The sequence below is a fragment of the Eschscholzia californica genome, unplaced genomic scaffold (genome assembly GCF_041429995.1).
Source record: "Eschscholzia californica isolate CP2 unplaced genomic scaffold, dmEscCali1.0.p SCAF_4, whole genome shotgun sequence".
NCBI lineage: Eukaryota > Viridiplantae > Streptophyta > Magnoliopsida > Ranunculales > Papaveraceae > Eschscholzia > Eschscholzia californica.
Genome location: NW_028238461.1, coordinates 13,103,985 through 13,111,543, shown reverse-complemented (window position 1 = coordinate 13,111,543; position 7,559 = coordinate 13,103,985).

Below are 7,559 nucleotides of genomic sequence, written 5' to 3'. Positions count from 1 at the left end.
CCTCTTTATAATCTATACTTTTGTGTTCACCCCTTTATCTTTTATCTATATCTTTCCCTTAATTTCTGAGCAGCTTTTCTCTCGATAAAGAATGAGCTTTGATATCCCTCGAAGGCGGATTCAGAATAGTATTCCCATTTCTGCCTATACCAATTGGGGTATCCTCAGCTTCCAATCTTAATCTTGCACCTTCAATCTCTTCCCATGTAAAGAAGAATGGTGATTCATCAACACCCGAAGTAGGAGAAGGTGTCTTAACATAGTTATACCGGTTATCGGATTGCTCAACAGATTCAACATAAAATGGATTAGGGGTTCTTCTCAGATCCTGGCATAGGGACAGGGTTCCTCCAGTAACAGAAGAAAACTGCAATTGTGTTTTCCTCTTTTGGCATAGAATCATTAGTTTTCCATGAAATCAAGTATTTGTTCGACAAATTCCTTTCATTAAACCCTTAATCCTCTCATTTGTTTCAGTTTCCGTCATTATTAGAACAACTGTAATCAATAGATTTCTTTTACAGTATATTTCCATCCATCTAATGTAGTGGGAGGTTGATCAGAAGTTTCATACCCATCAGTAATTGGAAAAATTCAATAGATACTGTAAAACATGAGGCTTGTATACCAATCCCTTGTATTACATTTTAACTAGTAGGGTTTACAACTAAACAAAAACTTTACATACTAAGGGGTACACATAAAGGAAAGACTTGATATACAAGAAAAACAAGAATATCTCAGAGGATATTTTCAAGATTCTGACTTGGGTGAGACTCCTACCGAGTCCCACCGGTTCACTGTTATTACCCTCCCGCAAATTGAACGTCGGACTAGACCGGAAATTCACTTTGGGACAAAGATCCAAGAAACGCCAAGGAGAAAGACTTTTGGTGAGAATGTTGGCCAATTGATCTAGTGACGGAACAAACTTGATAAGAAGATAACCATCTGCCACCTTTTCTCTAACAAAGTGGTAATCCAACGCAATGTGCTTAGATTTGTCATGAAACACCGGGTTTGCAGTCATTTGAATCGCACTTTTGTTGTCACAAAAAATTCTTGCAGTTGAAGTTACTGTGATACCAAGTTCAATGAGAACAAAACTTATTTATGTCAAGTTAGCAACCATAGCAACAACAACTAGATATTTAACTTCAAAACTCGAGCGAGAGACTGTTGGTTGCTTCTTTGCACTCCAAGCAATTAAATTTGAGCCCAGAAAAATTGAAAAACCTGTAGTAGAGCGACGAGTGTCAGGGCACCCAATCCAATCAGCATTATTGGGGTATGCCAAAAGAGAAGTACTAGAAGAATACCTATAAATTTGTAAACCAAGATGAATAATGCCATTGAGATAACGAAGAATTCGTTTCGTTGCTTGATAGTGATCCTGAGCCGGGGCATGCAGAAATTGACATGTCATGTTAACGGAGAATACAAGATCTGGTCTGGTCAACGTGATATACTAAAGAGACCCAACAATATTACGGTATAAGGTGGGATCACTGAAGGGAGCCCCACTTGTAGTAAGATGGCAGCCGAAAGACAGAGGAGTCGGTGATAGTTTGACCCCATCCATATTGAGAAACTTAAGAATATCTAGCGCATACTTAAAAAGTGTAATTAAAAGACCCTTCTCATTCGGAGTTGCCTCAATACCCAAAATATAATGCAAACAACCCAAATTCTTCATATCAAATTCTGAGTTTAAAGAGTATATAACATCGGAGATGACAGAAGAATTTCCACCTGTAAGTATAATGTCATTGACGAACAAAAGTAAGTAAACCAATCCAACATCGATAGATAGAATAAACAGGGATGTATCAGACTTGTTTTTCTTAAAACCAAGACGAACGAGATAGGTGCTGAAATGATCGTACCAAGCCTGGGGCGCCTGCTTGAGGCCATATACAACCTTCCGAAGGCGACAAACATATTCCGGGTAGGACGGGTCAGTAAAACCAAGGGGCTGAGCCATATATACCTCCTCATGTAATTCCCCGTCAAGAACTGCATTCGTCAAAGAATGATACGAATGGTACGAATGGTAGTGGGCTTGACAACAAGGCTAAAATTTTCATCAAAGTCAAGTCCCGATTTTGAAGGAGATATTCCCTCGGTCAGAAGGAATGTCCTTCGACCAAGGTTGTAATGCGTACGATTTGGCGAATAGGATCATGATGACCTCACTCGGAAGATCATTAGTCCGGTCCAATTAGGGATCGTAATGCTTAGCTAGAAGCCTCTTTCGATCGTCGGATAACTTCGGTAATCCGCGGCTAACATAGACCGGATCCTACAAGGGTTACACATAAGAGTAATGATTTGAACGGAGAGAATTGACTAGAAAGAGAATGGAAAATAAGTGGATTGGATCCATTATTGGTAAGTCCAATTAGTTCGGAGAAGTCCGAAGAAAGATAAACTCATCCGGGCCCGAAAGGGAGGCCCTGAAGGGCTTTAGGTGGGTTGGCCATGTGATGGCCGACCATAGCAAGGGGCAGGCTAGTGGGCCGGCCAAGGAAGCCCATAAAGGACTATGTTGGCCGACCACACTAAGGAACCCCAAAAGGGTGTTTTGGGAAACATCTTATAATTAGGCTTTAGGAATCCTAGTTTGGGTCAAATACCTTTTCTAGGGATTTCTATATAAGGACCTAATTAGATAAACCTAAAGTAAGGACTTGACTGAAAAGAAAAGACAAGCCAACTGAAAGAGTTCAGAATATACATCTCAGAGAGAGAGAGAGAGAGAGAGCGAGAGAGAAAAGAAGTTTTTCTTAACTATCTAGTCAAGAAGAAGGAGTTCTTCATCTCAACCTTCAAGAAGGTCCTAGCTGACTCGAAGGCGGAGTTCAAGTTATATACTCGGTGTCTCAAGTGAAAGAGCGACAATTGGATCTCTTATCTTCCGAATACTGGTCGAGATTTAGTTCGTGGGAAAGCGATTAAAGGTAATCTTCTTTCTATTCTAGTTCATTGATATGTTCATGTATAGATCCTGGTAAACTAATGTTAAACAGATAGATGTTTGAGATTCCGCTTAGAAAACTAGACAATTAGATGTATTAGATACACTCATAATCCAACAGTGGCATCACGAGCCGTTTTGCATGAACTATCTTTGACTAGACGAATTAGATTCAAACTTGAACAACTAGATAATAGTGTTAATGGTGTTTGAATAAAGATTTAAACATCTTTTGATTAGATGAACTAGGGTTTTGGATATGATTCAATGACCTAAAAACAAAATTTTTTGAAAAGGGTTTTCATAAACTAGCTTTAGGTTTTAAGTTTTTTGACAAAAATCATTAAAACCATGAAGTTTGGTTGATGAATTCATCAAAACTAGTACCTAACAGCAGCTTGGATGATGAAAAACAGAAAAAAAACACGTTGGAATACTAGGGTTTCCAGATATGGGTCGATTCTGTGGAGACCCCCCTTATTCCTTTAGAGATCCCAGGGTTGATCTGTCCATGCCGAAGGCGTTTTGTGCAGAGCTGAGTTCTTTTGGCCGACCTCTAGTTAGGGGAGTGTATAGTGAGTGGACTATCAGGGTTTTTAGCTGTCCTGCTGCCTTAAGCCGAGTTGTTCCAAGAGACTTCTGGTCTGATCTTTGACTCTTCAGACGTTAGTCAACGTCTGGACATTTTATGCATCATCAGATTCGAGATGCGGCCTCTGTTCGAGTTCATACCAAGTGCCTGCTTTCAGGAAGGCTTCTTCATAATGACCGTGATAAAAATTGGGTTTCTTCATATTGGCCGTGATAACTGCTGATGTCGAAAATTGGTTCTCGGTTAAATCAGCATGAAAAAGGGATTTGATGCATGACAGCCTCCGTTAGATAAAATATTATGTTTAGAGAGGTGAGATTCCTCTGTTCAGCTCTGCTTCTCGACTCTGTTCTGCTCCTCTGCTCTGCTTCTCTGCTCCTTGCTCCCTGCTCCAGCTCCAGCTCCTGATTCCTTGCTCCTATTCGTCTGTTCCTGATGGGGGAAAACCTGCAAAGGGTTCGAAAACCGCTCCGACGCTCAAGACAGTCAGGGCGCTTTTGTAGTAAAAGAATGAATATTGATTGATCCTTTTGGGGGGCGAGTTATGAGAACTCTGTTGTTTGGGGTGATCCTTCTTGTATGAAGACATCTTATATTTTTGAGAGATAGTGTGTTTCTTCTCCAGAGATCGTGTCCTTTGAAGGACGATGTGGGGGGCCTTATATAGGCGAAGGTAGGCCGACTGTCCTTAGTGGCGGTGGTGAGGCGGTGGCCGTCAAACCGTAATAGAAGTTACCTCTTTTGCGTATCTAGGGTTTCTCTTCGAGTCTATCCTGGATCTTTGATCAGTGAAAGTTCCTAAGTTCAAGGATACTTCGTTGATATCTTGCCGGAGTGATAGACTCTAAAGGGGAAGTTTCCTCCTTTAGATACGTGGAGTCCAACCGCGCTTAAACACTTCAAGATGTTTAACCGACTGAAATCTTTCTGGAAAGTTCGGGATTAAATCATTAGGTTGCGCAGCGCTGATATCTTCCCAGTTCTGGGCGTAAGATGTGGGCCGAACCTGTGGAGACCCCCCTTATTCCTTTAGAGATCCTAGGGCTGATCTATCCATGCCAAGGGGTTTAGTGCAAAGCTGGTTTCTTCTGGCTGACCTCCCGGTTGTGAGAATGTGTGGTGGACCATCAGGGGTTTTAGCTGTCCTGTTGCCTTAAGCCGAGCTGTTCCGAGAGACTTCTGGTCTGATCTTTGACTCTTCAGACGTTAGTTAATGTCTGGACATTTTATGCATCATCATGAGTCCCGCCACTCCTTAGTTGAAAGTAGAGAGACTAAGGAGTAGAAGTAACTCGTGTGTTTTACTTTGAAGGCCAGAAGTCGAAAGTATTACCTGTCTCGCAGCTGTTTCGAGAAGCTCTTTGGGCCTTACCTGGACCGTGGCCGTTTGGTGGAGCTCTGTCTTACTGCCAGTGCTCCAGAGCTGATTGATGTTCATGACTCGAAGATTTTCTTTGACTAAGTATTAGCTCTGCTAGAGCTGATCCTGCTGTATTCTGACGCGTGCCTTATTATTCCAGGGCACGTTTCGTCTTCTGCGCAAGTAATTAATTTCTTATCCATGCGTGATTTTATCACATCATAGATTTGATTTTCTGATCCTGTGCTTACGACGCTGATCTTTTGGATTTTTCACACGGCAACATGCTCTGCCATTTGTGAACGCGTGGAACGTCGTGACTGGTGAATGAGGCACGTCTCCTTGAAATCCTTGAAATCCGCGGAAGCTTCTTTGGTAACCGCGGTTCTTGAGCTGTTTACACTTCTCAATTATTATTCCGTTGAGTGTTTTCGAGACGCGTCTGGTCTATCGCCTTTAACGCTTCTTATCTATTTCCGAGAGGTCTCTTGGTTACCCTCTCACTATAAATATCCTGCTTTTGCCTCCCAATTCTTCACTACCAAAAAGTTTGAAAAACATCTAGGTTGTTCTTTCCTTTTGTTGTTGCTTCGTCATTTCTTCTTGTTAGCTTCCCAAAAGTTCGGGATGAGGCCCCTGTTTGAGTTCATGTCAAGCGTTTGCTTTGATGAATGTTTCTTCATAATGACCGTGATAAAGGATGAGTTTCTTCATGATGGCCGTGATACTTTCACGCGTTGTTATGTTTGAGCTCGAAGGAGGGTAAGGATCATCAGTAATTCTCCCCGCTTAGGTGTTCAGGACATGGTGACGATGTCAAGAGGGTTCTTTTGTCCTTGGTTGTCTACTGGTCTTGACTACACTTCTGGGAAGGGATACCTGTAGACTTCTATTTCCTCTCCGGTCGGGGCGCGTGTGTTATAGCAATCGGGGTTAATGTGAACAATACGAATAATCCAAGACAAACAATAGGAATAGTAAAGAATAATCAAGAACAGAACAGAGAGATTTACGTGGTTCGGTTGGTGAGACCTACTCCACGGCGACAACGACTCGATGATTTCCACTATGATAAGCAAACAAGTTTACACAAGAGATTCGTGAGATTGTGTCTTATTGATATCTCCTTAGGGTTTAGTTTACATAGCCACTAAACCCTAATCCCACTGCCTCACCGACTCTCTCTCTACAACCGACATTATAAACGAATACACACTAATCACTGATATAAGCCTAGCTTCGCATTCCAGCTCTGTCTCGGAGTCCAGCTTTGCCTCAGAGCACTGCTTCGCATACCAGCTCTGTCTCAGTAATCAGCTCCGCTAATGGGTACAAACTTCGGTAGGTTTAACCGGGTTCAATACCAGTCCATATTCGAGTCACTTCTAACAGCGTGACTGCTTTTGTAGCTCACGTTTCTTGGTTTCTTCTTTGCCTTTCAACTATTAGGTTTTTGCAATTTCTTCTGTAATAGACCCAAGCGCCAGTGGTGGTTTTGGGTGTCCTTTTTTGTAATTTCTTCTGTAATAGCTCCTTCTTACGAATTAATAAAGAATTACATGTTCTTTATTACTTTTGTGCTTTCTTTTATTTCCCACGTTTGGGTCTGTTAGTTTCCCACGACTGCTCGCCGCGACTCTTCGTTGATCACGCCCCATTGTCATGGCCTTTTTGTCCTATAAATAGATGTTTAAGACAGGAATAACTTTTCTAAATCTCACCATGTCTCTTTTAATGGTTAGCGAAACTTTCCCTGGTAGTGATGTTTAGGGGTGTTCGTTGGTTCGGTATCCGGTATTTTGGTGACATCCGTTACCAAACCACTCATGGTTTGGTTAGTGATTTTTTAAACCGTTACCAAACCGATCAGAGTTTGGTTCGGTTACTAACCAAACCATCATAAGCGGTTTGGATACTACTGGATACCAAACCATCCATAAAACGCAATTTGTTCTCCATGAAAATCGGCGAATCGAGTTACTTTCTTCATACATTGACGTATAAAATCAAGACAACACTCCTGAAAAACCTGAAGAAACAATCAAACTAACATAATGCATCGAAAAAACATTTGAAACATGAAAGATATGTGCAGGTCCATGGCCGAAATATTATATAGTAGCTAGTAACATTGATGATACATGAATTGTTTTAATCTAGTACTAGCTAGTAACATTATATTGTAGTAGTGTTGTTGTTTTGTATAGGTAGTAGTTATTCTTATTTATAGCAACTTGATGAAAGATATGTATTTGTATGAAATTATAGAGATATGATAGATGTATTTTAGAAAAAATTATATAAATATATAATTATATATATATTAATTGAACTTGACTGGTTCCGTTTGGTTTTAATGGTTCCTAAAAAATGCATCCACTTACCGAACCAAACCTGTTGGTTTTTGAAAATATACAACCGTACCAAACCACTCGTCGTTTGGTTTGGTTTGAAAACCGACTGGACCGGTTTGGATTGGTTTGGTTTGATTGGTTCGGTCTATTTTTGCACACCCCTAGTGATGTTAGGGTTGCCTTCTACATGGTTCTGAATCGTGATGATTTTCCCATTGAGCACTTCTTCATGGAAGTGGCTGGTGAGGGTTTGGTTGGCGTCCTTCGTCCGCGCGA